The sequence below is a fragment of the Ochotona curzoniae genome, unplaced genomic scaffold (assembly GCF_017591425.1).
Source record: "Ochotona curzoniae isolate NIBS_2020 unplaced genomic scaffold, NIBS_Ocur_1.0 contig_291, whole genome shotgun sequence".
Taxonomy (NCBI): Eukaryota; Metazoa; Chordata; class Mammalia; order Lagomorpha; family Ochotonidae; genus Ochotona; species Ochotona curzoniae.
The window spans coordinates 14,797,607-14,810,715 of NW_024465649.1; the positions used below are offsets into that span (position 1 = coordinate 14,797,607).

The following is a 13,109-nucleotide window of genomic DNA, read 5'->3' on the forward strand; positions in this document are numbered from 1 at the left end:
CCCAGCTGCTCTGCTTCTGGGCCAGTTTCCTATGAATGTGCCTGGGGACGCCGTGGGAGATGGCCCAAGTGCTTGAGCCCCTGCCACCCACGAGGGAGGTCTAGGTGGAATTCCAGCCTCCTGACTTCAGCCCAGGGGCTGTTTGCAGACGTTTAAGGAGTGAACCAGCAATTGGAAGATGAGAGGGTTGGGGATCAGGGGAGAAGGGATGACTCCCCCTCTTCTAACTTTGCCTTTTAAATAAATAAGCTTTACAATTTTGTGGAAAATGAAAGATGAGTTTATTTTTGTGCCAACATTAAATCTATGTTTGCAAGAAGCTTTCAAAGAGTTAATGAAAAAATCTGTGAAAAGCTTATATGGGTTTCCATTTCTCTAGCATTTTTTTTTTCCTTGTAAATCTCAAATGAAGATAGTGCTTATATAGTTAATTCACTCCCCAACACTTGCAACAGCAAGGCTGGCCCAAGGCTGGGCCAAGGGTCAGAACTCAAATTCTCCCAGAGAATGGCAGAACTCAGATCCTTGAGCTGCCTTTGTGGGCAGCCCATCTCAGGATGCTAGAATCAGGGGTGGATCTGGAGCTGCAGCCCAGGCACTACCATGTTGGATGTGGGCTGCCAGCTGGTGTCTCTAACTGCTCTGCCAAATACCCACGCCCTTAGTGATTTTGCAAACAGTATAGAGAATGCTCCCAACCACTAGTTAGTCCCAGATACCTTCAACAGCTGGGATCAAACCGGGCTGGGATCAAAGCTGAGAGCCAGTCATATGACCCAGACCTCATGCATGGGTGGAAGGAACCCAATCTCTGGCACCAAACCGCTGCCTCCCAGGGTCCTCATTAGCTGGAAGCCAGAACAGGGAGCCAGAGCTAGCAATTGACCCCAGGAAGTCTGTAGTGGAACATGGGCATCCTAGCAGCTTAACTCCTGAGCCAAATGCTTGTTCCAACCTGTCTTCCAATTCCATTTTTTTACACACTTTTTTTTAAGTGCTGTGTGTGTGTGTGTTATTTAATCTGCACAAAACTCAGATTGAAAATATGAGATGGCAAGGTGGGAGCAACTTGGTCAAGATACACCCCACCCCCTGACTGCCCCGGAAAGGGCCAGGTTCCACACAGGTGTCTTCAGCTCTGAGACGCTGCGTTTCCAGCACACAGACTAACTGGTCCTGAACCCAGGACAGCCCTTTGAGTACAAGCAGTGGCAGCCCTAGGGCCTAAGCAGGAAGCCCCATCAGCACAGAGCAGGCCGTGCACCCTCTCCAAGGCGCTCCACAACACAAGAGACCCTGAACCAAAGTGCATGGCACCCTAGAAGCCTCTTCATAGCGCTTGGAAATGTCCATACCAAGACAGCCCCACATTGTTCTCCTCTCTTATTTTTATTGGAAAGACAGGTTTATAGAGAGAAGGAGAAACAAAGAAAATCTGGCTTCTTGTTCATTCCCCAGGTGGCCACAACAACTGGAGCTGAGCTGATCCAAAGCCAGGAGCCAGGAGTTTCTTCTGGGCCTCCCATGTGAGTGCAGGGTCCCAAGGCTTTGGGCCATCCTCTACATTGGTCTCCCTTTAAAAAAAAAAAAAGAAAAGAAACAAAGAAAGAAAAGAAAAATAAAGAAACAAGGTTTATTTATTTTGAAAGATGGCTGCAACAGCTAGCATTCCTCCAGGCTAAAGGCAGGAGGAGCCAGAAGCCTCACCCAGGCCCTCATGTGGGTGCAGGGTCCCAAACTCTTGGGCCATCTTTTGCTGCTCGTCCCAGACACATTAGCAGAGAGCTGGATTAAAAAATGGAATAGTCCAACTTGATTCGGCACTGTATAGGATGCCAGCATTACAAGCAGTGGCCTCCCCATTACACCACAATGCCTGCTTCTCTCCCTTGCTCTCTTCCAGAATGAGCCTGTAGGTGACTTGAGTCATGAATTAGAAGACCCTTCCAGGGTTCTGGCACTGTGGCATGACAAAGTAAGCCTCTACCTATGGTACCAGCATCCCGTATGGGTAGCAGGTTCAGTCCCATAGAAGAACCAGAAGAAATTCCTGGCTCCTGGCTTCAGAACGGCCAACTCTGACCATTCTAACTATTTGGGAAGTGAATCCGCAGATGGAAGTTATTGTGTGTATGTGTGTGTGTGTGTGTGTGTGTGCTCTCTGACGTTCAAAGAAAAATGAATCAAGAAAGAAAGAAACAAAGAAAAAGGAAGGCAGGCAGACTCCTCCAAACACTGTGGCCAATCCCATGCTCCCAGCTTTGATTGGTCTAGCAGAGCATTTGGATCAAAATTCTGGTCCTGAAGGTAGAGGCTGATTATGGACCCAGACCCTCATTCTCTTGCAGAATGCCACTCTCTTCCATTCAAGCGTAGGAACTGATGTTCTTGAAGAAAACCATGATTGCTTTCTGCTTCCCAAGAAGGTTCCTGGCCTTGTAACAGAAACCTGGCCCTAGGAGACTCCTAAATGTGGCTCTACACTCGGGCGCTGCTGTCTCCCAGCTGGGTGGCTGGTGTGATCTCCAGACCTCCATGGCTTTCCATGGGGTTCACCACTGTCCTCACAGTGTTGTAAGACTGGGAGATGACAAGGACTCTTGGCCTCTGTTCCATGGCAGATATTCACAAACATCTGGCACACCCATGTTTAAAAGGGCAAAAAAGTCAATTTAGGAAACATCAGCGTATCATTAAAGGTGACAGACACCAGTTACCTAGGGAGTTCATGTGGATGAAACACCTTCTTTCCCTTTGAGAATAAAGCTGTCAGTGTAGAGGGTACCCCTAACAGACCCTGTGTCTGACATCGTCCTGCCAGCGACTCATTTAAGTCCCTACACAACCCTTGTCACAGATGCTGCAGCCGTTATTTCACTCATGAGCAACCTGGGACAAAGAGGTTAAGGAACTTGGCTGAAGTCACAGGCACCTGGCATGTGATGGGACCCCAGAGTTGGGGCGGAAGGGACAAATGGAACCCTCACCTTCGTTCAGAGATTCCAAGTTAGATAAGCTGGGGAATATGGTTCCTAGGTACTTTGTGCATTCCCTTCAGAGTCCCAACTCTGCCGCTTAACCCGTGCGATCTTGTGCAAATTCTGGAGCCCCTCTCTGTCCCTTACTCCGCCCTAAGCATTGAAAGGTGAAAGGACTTGAGTAACGACACTGTCTTGAGAACTAAATGACTTGGTTCCCGTAAAGAGTTTTGAAAACACCCAAAAAGTTCTGAACAGTTGAAGAGCCCTGGGTTTGAATCCCAGCTCATGGGTTTATTTTAGGAGCGTTTCTAAACTTCGGGCAAAATATTCCTAAAACAAAATTGTCTGGATTAGAGGTGGTAGAGTGTCACGGTGCCTCATATGGGGCCTGCCACTGCATAGAGTCCCATACGGGTATCTGCTACTTACCTGATGGGGGCGTATTCTGAGAAGTGCATTGTTAGATGATATAGTTCCTGAGCACCATGGAGTGTGCTGCCAGACTGAGGTGATGCGATCTTATAAGACCACAGTTGCCCTGCAACATGTGGCTATTGGTTCCTTTCTCGTGTCCTCAATACCCAATGCCAGCCATGGGTGGCAGCAATGCCAGGCTGTATGGCAAACACAGGCATGAGACAGTCCTAGTACCATTGCAAGACACTGAGGTAAAACAGAAAGATGTAACCCTGGAGCGACCCCTCCTCTGAGAGCTTCCTGGAAGAGGAAGGGCTTGGAGGCTGGGTGGGACCTGCTGTGGGCCTACAGGAAAGCAGGCTTCTGAGGCCCAGAGGGGTCTCGACTGCGTGCCTGGGGGACAGCAGGCTCTCCGCAGTGCCCAGCATCAATGAGTAATGGAAGGGTGTGGGCCCTTATAACTGAAATTTCCAGATGTTGAGGCTCTTAACCTTGTGTGGTCAGATGGACAGCATTCTCAGGCCCTTGTCCATCAGCCAAGGCCAAGCCCTGGGTGCTTCGAGAAAGGGAGAAAGGCCAGCTCTCTCTGCTGCCTGTGAGAGAAGAAACTCCCCGGGTGGTCCCTGGAGTGAGACTCCAACTGCATGACCCCCAGCCTGCTGTGGATCCCAAGTGGGATGGGAGGGCAGCACGAGACGGGGCAGTCAGGCCTGGGTTTAAGATCTCGCTCCACAGCTTGCTCTCAGGGAAGTTCGCTTAGCCTCACTTTCCTCAACGACAAAATGAGAATAAGCAAGATGAAGATATGCCAGAATGTGGGTCAAATGCCTTGGCTCGGGGCTTGGCATCTCAGACACCTGACTTGTCCACATCCTACATGTTGGTGGGACAAGATATATCTTGTGCAAGTGCCCAGGATACACACCCAGGCCTGAAGGGCACAGAAGGGACCCGCTGCCCTTGTCCCATCTTAGCCCTTGCCATCGGGGCAACCTGTACGCCACCCCCAAATCTGTGCTTCACAGGGAGCCAACCCTCCCCGGAGCCCCGCCAGACACACCCTGCCCCTTGTCCTGAGTGGGGCATCCCATGCAAACCTGCACACTGGGCTGCCCCTGGTTCTCTTTGCTCTACACCTTGTCCCATTTGTCAGAGATAATTTGAAAGAAAAACCCAAAACAAACACGACACGACGGGGCTCCAGAAAGTCTGTGCTGGAGTCAGGCTGCGGCTCTTTCCTCCTCTGCATCCCCCAGAGATCTGGGAGTCAGAACTGGAACACTTCGAGGTCCTGGCCCAGTGCCTGGCCTGACCAACCTGCAGCTCCACTCTCCAGCCCCAGCAGTTACTGGCTTCCCACCTGCACCTCCCTGCCAGCACCTCCCTGCCAGCACCTCTGCTGTTTGCCTTGCACTTGACCCAGTGCCTTCAGGCCCACACAGCCCTAGTAAGGAACCAGAGGGGTCGCTGGCACCTGTTTGTCCTATAGAGACTCTACTACAGAGACCACTCCCAGGCTGCCCTGGGGGACAGGAGGAATTCAGAACTGGGCCGTGGCAACCCAAGCCTCCAGCCCTCCAGCCCAGGAACCAGGAATCCCAAGCCCTTTTCGAACTCCCCTGTGTCCAGTGCTGGCACTCCGCGAGTTCCCAGTCTTACCTGATTCTGGGTGGAAATAGACTTTGTCTGGGACACCCACCGACTCCCTTGCGGGACCGGGAGGCGCCTGCCTGGGAGGGGAGGAGCCGCCAGGCTGCCCCGCCTGCCCCGTCCAGGTACTGGCTCTGTCGCCGCCGACAGGGCTGTCAACCCTCCCCGCTCCAAGGGGCCACCCGCGAACCCCGTCCCTGACCGAATCCAGCCGGAGCCCATGGCCTTTCTCACCCCCTGGAAGGGGACAGCCGCCAGGAAAAGCGATCGCAGGTAGCGGGCAGGGGGCAGGGACTGGCGGGAGGTACAGAGGGAAGGAAGGGACCTGCGGGGTGAGGGAGGAAAGGACAGCTAAGGGGGCACAGCTGGAGGCTGCTGCATCTGAGGGGAGAGAAGCAGGCTGGCCTCCCACGTTGTCTCCTCCAGCAGAGATGTCTGGGGTCAAGGGCTGCAGTGCCCCCAACCCCCACCTCAGGCTCCCATTCCGCCTGGCCCCGCAGCCCGTGGGCTCAGCGAGAGCATCTCCAGTGACTATCACGTGTGGCAAGACCAGTAGTTGGGCTTGGGCGCCCAGCCGGCCTGGACAGCCCAGGGCAGCCACGTTGTCTGCTGAACGGCTTGTAGATGCTGCACAGAGCAGAGGGCAGGGGACAAAGGGGTCGCCAGGATCCCACTTCAGTCTCTGGGGGGAGGCATTCTGCCCCTCTCAGCTTCTCCACCGCCAGCCTTGTAGCATTGTCTGTGTTGCCTCCCCCGCTGTCCCCACCTCATGGATGAGCTGGTACCCCCAAGTGTGCTCTGTGACAGACCCCAGTTGTGGGGACCCCAAGTCTCTCTCAGCGTCCTCACTTCCAAACCTGTTCCTCCTCCTATGTCCCCACCTCGAGGAATCTCACAGTCATCCACACAGTTGCCCAAGCCTGAAACTTGGGAGTCATCCCTGACACCCACTCCCTCACCCCACCCAGGCCTCTCAAGACCTGCTCTTTTTACCCCCTGGCTGCCACTGGAAGAAAGAGTTGGAGCAGACAGCGCGAAAGAAAGAGACTGAGTCAGCAAGATTCCAAGCTTCCCTGGGATGGCTCAGCCTTTCCATTGTCTGCTTCCCCACAAATCCATTATAAAGAGCTAGCTGGGTTGTGTCATTTATCTGCTTCAAAACCCCTCCAGGGACTCAGTGTAGCCTAGTGGCAAAGTCCTCACTTTGTACACGCCCAGGATCCCATATGGGCGCCGGTTCTAATCCTGGCAGCCCTGCTTCCTATCCAGCTCGCTGCTTATGGCCTGGGAAAGCAACCGAGAACAGCCCAAAGCCTTGGAATCCTGTACCTATGTGGGAGACCGGGAAGAGACTCCAGGCTCCTGGCTTCTGATTGGCGCAGCTCTGGCCTTTGCAGCCACTTTGGGATTGAATCAATGGACAGACGATCTTCCTCTCTGTATATCTAATTTCCCAATAGAAATAAATAAATCTTAAAAAACAAAGAAAATCCCTCTAGGGCAGTGGAGGCTAAAGTCCCAGAGCCCCGGGAGAAGGCTCATTTTCCATCCTGACATCTGATCCCATCTCTGACTCAAGGTCACGGGTTGCAGGACCCCAGCACCCTGGCTTCTGTCTCTTGGATCTCTGAGCCAGCCAACACTGTGGAGCACTTCCCACTCCAGAGGGGGCGCTGGACACTGCTGATCCCTGAGTATCACTGCAGAAGCACAGGTTCTTGAGCTCAGGGATCCGTTCCAGTGGGAGAGAAGGCAGTAGGTGCGCAGTGCATTGCCAACACCCAGAACAGGAGGCCCGCAGAGGGGGCGGGGCCTGGAGATGATGCCTGGACGCATCCAGGAGGCAGGCAGGCGCAGCAAAGCAGATTTCATTGTGGGTTGGAAAACTACTAGAGGCTTCAGGCAGAGCAATTGCACTTTTTTAAAAATTAATTTTTATTTGACACAGGGAGAAATTTTGCTGGTCAAGTCTCTAAATGACCACAGTAGCAGGAACTGGCCAGGCCAAAGCCAGGAGCCTGGAACTCCATCTGGGGCTCCCACGTGCATGGCAGGGGCCCAAGTGCTTGGGCCATCTTTTATTGCCTTGTTAGGCACATTAACAGGGAGCTGGACTGGAAATAGTAGCCAAGCCTGGTGCTGTGGCTTAGCAACTTAAGCCACTGTTGTGGAGCAGGCATCCCATATGGGGATTAATTTGAGTCCTGCTGAGCCACCTCCAACCCCACTCCCTGCTGTACCTTAAGGCTTACCCCTCTGTACCTTAAGGCTAATCCTGGATTTCAGCTTTGATGGGAACCCATGAGAATGATTTCCCAGGAGGACAAGATCTCCTGAGTAGGTGGTAAGGACTGGCCGTGTCCAGGGCTATTTCCTGCCTGCCCAGGACCCATTCTATGTTTTATGTGGCACCAAGGAGCTGAATTTCCCATGCATGTTTGCTGCTGATGTCATAATGAGGTACTGGGCAGGAGGTAGCCAGACCAGAAGGAAGCAAGGCCTGATGACCCAGGAAAGCGAGGCTGGCATGTGGAGCAACTAGGACATGAACCGGCACTCATATGGGATGCTGGCACTTGGAGGTGGATTAGCCTGTTTAACCATGGTGCCAGTCCCTAGACTGGTGATTTAAGATCTTGAGTTTTGGGGTGAACATTCAGTCTAGCAACTCAGTAGGCTGCATGCCGTGTGGGAGCACTGGGTTTGCAACCAAGTTATGGCTCCTGATTACAGCTTTCTACTAATTGCAGGCCTTGGAACACGGTGGTGATGGCTCAAGGCCTTAGGTCCCTCTGCCTTTGTGGGAAACCCGGACTGACTTCCCAGCTCCCAGCAGCAGCCTGGCACAGGCCCAGGTGTTCAGGCATCTGGGAAGTGAATCAGTGGATAGGAGGTCTCTGTCTCTGTGTGTCCCTCTCTTTGCTTCTCAAATTCAAAAGAAAAAAATATTTTATGAAATTCCAGGAATCTATGATACTAAAGCTTCTAATCTCGGGTCCTGGTCTTAACCCAGGGGAGACCCCAGTGTAAGAGGCACAGGGTAGCTCCCATATCTTCATCGCTGCAGACCCTGCTGTGGGGTGCCTCCACGTAACCTTTATTCTGCTCTGTTAGTTATCCAAAGATCCAGGCCCGGACATGTCGGGTCCTCTCTGAGGCCAATGAGAAGTAGAGGACTGGGTAGGTGCTATCATGAGATAGGGTGGGTTATGCCGCCACTGGTGCCACTGGCATCCGTTATGCGTGCTGGTTCCAGTCCCAGCTGCTCCTCTTCTGATGCCTGCTAGTGCATCTGGGGAAGACAGCAGAGAATAGCCAAAGTGCTGGGGTCTAGGTGGGAGACCGGGATGCAGCTGCAAGTTCTTGGGCCAGCCTTGGCTAGGGTGGTCATTTTGGGCAGTGACGCAGCAGATGAAACATCTGTGTGTGTGTGTGTGTCTCTCTCTGTGTAGCTTTGCCTTTCAAAGTAATAATGCTGAAAGAAAGAAGGAAAGGAAGAAAGAAAGAAAGAAAGAAAGAAAGAAAGAAAGAAAGAAAGAAAGAAAGAAAGAAAGAAAGAAAGAAAGAAAGAAAGAAAGAAAGAAAGAAAGAAAGAGAAAGCAAGCTAACTAGTTAACTCCTGGGATTCCCACTGTGCCTTTGCCAGCATGCCACCCTTGCTGAGGTGTCTTGAAATCTGTGACTTTAGTCAGTTTTTCCTTCCCTGAAATTCTTTGCTGCTCAGTGGAGTTTGGTGCTGCAGCCAGCTGCATTCTCTCCTAACATTCACCTGCTTCTCCATTCGGTGCCAGGCCTGGGTGCTGGAGGCTTCCAGCATCCACTCCTGCAACTTACAAATCAGGGGAAAGTATTCCAGCCCTCATAAACTGATTTGTAAGAATTTATATATTTATTTGAAAGGCAGAGTAACACACACAGAGAGAGAGAGAGAATCTTCCATCTGTTGGTTCACTTCTGCAACAGCCAGAATTGGGTCAGAATGAAGCCAGGAGCCTGGAGTTTCTTTCCAATCTCCCACATGGTGCAGGGGCCCAAAGACTTGGTTCATCTTCTGTTGCTTTCCCAGATCCCTGGCAGGGCGTTGGATTGGAAGTGGAACAACCAGGGCATGAATCAGGGCCCAGATGGGATGTTAGCACTGCAGGAGGAGGCTTTGCCAGCTATTCCAACTGTTTCTAACACTCAGGATTGAAATAAGGAAAGTCTCAAGGGGACTTCTTCTCCAGTTCCCCACCACCCTGTCTGGGGCCAGACTGCAGGGTCTAAGGACCCAGTGTGAGGCGGCAAGCAACTGAAGACTTGTAGCTGCTATACCGGCCCTGTGGGCACTCTGACAGGGCCTCCCTGCGGAGCACTTGGGCTCTGGGAATCCTTTGTGAGACCACCACTCCTGCTGAGCTCAGTTCCTGCCTTTGCCTGTTGCAGCCTCAGGGGCTCCACTCGGTCTTTTGTAGAGTGGGCTCAGGGCAGCTGGCATGTCCCCATCTCCATGTGCGGCCAGGGCTCGGACTGAAAGGTCTTCCAGCATGGAGGAGTGTGGGAACCATCTGCTGGTTCACTCCACCCATGGCTTCACCTCTGGGTGACCGGAGGACACACCCAGCTGCCTCCCTGAACACAGGCCGAGCCAGTTGAAGGGGCTTAACCCGACTCCACCTCCTCCTTGGCCTGCCCGGCTCCCGTCGAGCCACTGCCCCTCTCCCAAGCCACTCACCTCCCACCCAGCCGGCCCAGCTGCAGGCTTCTGTGATCATCCTGAGGCCCCAGAACTGAACCAGGTCCTTACCTCTCCCCAGCTCAGGTCTGCCCAGGGAGTGACGAGTGCGGCCCTGGCTCCTAGCAGGGAAGGCCAAGTGCAGACCTGAGTTCCCCGTTCCTGACACAGTATTATTCTCCAGCTCCCCTGAAGGCAAGGTGGCTTTGCTAACTCCTCACCTCACACCTGCTAAAATACATGGACACACAGGGGTTCCTTTTTGAATGTGGGATGAATACTTCTGTGTTCTGGAGTTTTCATTTTTTCACTCACCTTCTAGTAAATTCATTTGTGCTGCCACAAGCATTTCCTGGGCACCTGATCTGGGTCAGGTACTATTCCAGGCTTAGGAAATACACTAGAGAACGGAAGAGGAGGACACAAACTAAGACAAAAACGCCTCACCCTGTGAATAAGCAAGGCATACTAGTGCCACATCATACTGTGAGCTCTGGGGGGAAAGGCAGGGCAAGAGTGGGGCAGGCCTCACCAAGGAGGTGACTTTGAGCTGGAAGGAGGTGAGGGGTGAGGGCCTACAGGAAGAGCATTCCAAGCAGAGGAAGTGGTGAGTGCCAAGGGACAGAGGTGACAGCATGCCTGGCAGAACTGGAGATGAGCCAGGAATCCAGTGCGGCTGCAGTGGGAGGGACTCCAGGGACAGGAGGGCTGTGCTAGTCATGCTGGGCCCTGGGGGGCACAGGGGGAGCTCAGGTCCTGCCCTGATCCATGCAGGGAGCTGCTGCAGGCTTGTGATGCATGCTGGGACCAGACACTGAGGGAGCAGGGATGGGGCTGAGGCAGCCGTCAGGAGACAACTCAGTAGTCTGGGCACACAAACTCTGGTCAACGCAGCCAGCGTTCACTGGGATCCACGGAACTAACCCTGCAGCAGGCGCAGGAGGCAGCTACTGTGTCCTGGCATGTCCCCAAATGCAGAACCTAGAAGTGCCTCTTCTCTGGATACCCTCAAGTGGCTCCAAATCTTCATGGGGTCCATTTGTTTATTGAATGCTTCTATCAGTTCTGTTATCCCTGCTCTATAGGTGAGAAACTAGAGCCAAAGCATCAAGAGAAGCCACTGTGCCTTATGCAAATGACCTCAACAGGGAAGGGCATTGCTACTATGAAGTTTCGGTCACTCACATCCCACATCAGAGTTCCGGTTCAAGTCCTGGCTGCTTCGTTTCCCATCCAGCTCCCTGCTGTTGTATTGTTGCAGACAGCAGTCACTGGCTCGAGTGCTTGGGCCTCAGCCTCCCATGTGAGAGACCTGGATGGAGTTCCAGGCTCCTGGCTTCAGGCCAGCCCAGCTCCAGCTGTTTGTGGCATTTTGAGGAATGAACCAGCAGATGGAAGTGCTTGCTCATTCTCTCTCTCTCTCTCTCCCTTGCTTTCTCTTCCTATCTTTTAAGTCGACAGACAAACATTAAAAAAAAAAAAAATCCTTGCAACTACCAGTACAACTGCTACCACCATGGTCCTATATCAGAGACGTTTGTGGCGCAGGTGTCAGAGTGGGGTCACAGCTCTCAATTTGAAACCTGCTTTAGGGCCCAGCACGATAGCGTAGTGGTTAAGGTCCTTACCTTGTATGCACCCCAGGATCCCATATGGGTGCTGGTTCTAATCCAGGCAGTCCTGCTTCCCATCCAGCTCCCCGCTTGTAGCCTAGGAAAGCAATCATGGATGGCCCAAAGCCTTGGGACCCTGCACCTGCGTGGGAGACCTGGAAAGAAGTTTCTGGCTCCTGGTGCAGCACCGGCCATGGCGGCCACTTGGGGAGTGAATCATCAGATGGAAGATCTTCCTCTCTATCTCTCCTCCTCTCTGTATATCTGACTTTCCAATCAAATAAATAAATCTGAAAAAAAAAAAAAGAAACCTGCTTTAGAAACTACTCCCTACTCTAGCTAAAGCCAAACCCATGATGAGGCTGGGGGCCCATCCAGAGCTTCCTGGCTCTGCAGCCCAAGCTCTGACCCCTGGCAGGATGACAGTCCATGTCGGACACCTCTCTCTAGACCTCTGACCCCGTTTTGGCCCTCTGTGCCTGTGCCCGGGGCTCCCAGAGACCAGATTTGTGGAGAGAAGCCCACGTCTTAGAGTGGAACACACAGGGCAGGCAGGGCCCAGGGGCCTCTGCTTCAGCCTCCTGGCTCCCCTTCACATGCCATGGGAGGGGGAGACTAGGGGCAGAGTGGGGCAGTGGATTGCCCGAGGCCACAGAGCCCATGTGGGCAGAGACCCTAAGGTGGAAGGAGCCTCAGCCCAGGAGCATGCCTGGTCCTCCTTGAGGGGCCCTGGCCAAGGACTAAGAACTGTGACATCACTACCCGGGGGCGGGGCTTGGTGGATGTGCCTGTTCACTTATGAATTATTAACGAGCCCCAAACCAAGCTGCAAGGGTGGAGCTCACTCCCTTCAGGAGAACTTGCTGTGCAGTCAGCAGTCCAACTGGACTGTGAGGACCCTGAGCTCTGAAGTGAGGTGATGTGGACTGTCAGAGAGCACGGGGAAGGGCCAGGGTGGTTTGAGAAGGAGGAAGGCAACAAACTCTTCCCCTGGGCGTTGGGGATTCTTATCCCCAGTTTGCAGAGGGGGAGACTGAGGTCCAGAGAGGCAGGGCTGACTTCACACCTAAGCTTTCTCCAACAGAATGGCATCACCTGTCCCATACATGCACCTTCCCTCCCACCGTATCTGTGAACCCTCCCACTCTAAACTCTCTTCCTTTCCTTTCTCCAGCCTCTTTTTCCCTGTAGGATAAGAAATGAAGACCAGGGTTCAAGTATGACTAGACCTGGGTCTGAGATGGCCTTGATTGGAACCTCGGTTTTCACATCTAAAAAATGGGAGGGGATGCTACTACACACATTCTGGGGCATTCTGAGGAGGCTTCATATTGCGAAGCTGCAAGATGGCATCGGCAACAGCTGCCGTGGAGGTCCTGTGGGCATGGACAGGAGGGGCCGCCTGGGAATTTGTTTTCACAGGCTGGAGAGGAAATGAGGGAGGAACGCAGCTTGGTATCCCCCAGGTAGGATAGAAAGAGGCTCAAGACTCTGCATGCTGTCCCATGGGATTCCGCTGTTGGCTCGAGGTGGGGACAGGCAGGTGACCTGTGCAGGGTCACCTAGGTTGGGTGGCCGAAAGAATGTTGGTGACTCACAGGCTGCCCTGGGCTGAGGCTGGGGCAGGGGTCCTGGGGCCAGGATGGGTGCTGGGGTATAGGCACCTGCCTCCCTGTGGGGGGTATAGGGGAAGCTCCAGCTCCCGAGGCTGCTCTGCTGCTTACCCAGCTGACC

The 13,109-nt window shown here is 53.2% G+C and overlaps 1 protein-coding gene across 1 annotated transcript in view; it reads left to right on the forward strand.

The window, feature by feature from the left end:
• The first annotated feature begins 5,295 nt into the window (after window positions 1-5,295).
• The window catches only part of TTC39A (tetratricopeptide repeat domain 39A), a 45,781-nt gene continuing 37,967 nt past the window's right edge, over window positions 5,296-13,109 (forward strand). Inside the window, exon 1 of the mRNA XM_040978563.1 lies at window positions 5,296-5,321. The gene's annotated coding sequence lies outside the window, so the exon portion shown is untranslated. The remainder of the gene's footprint in view (window positions 5,322-13,109) is intronic.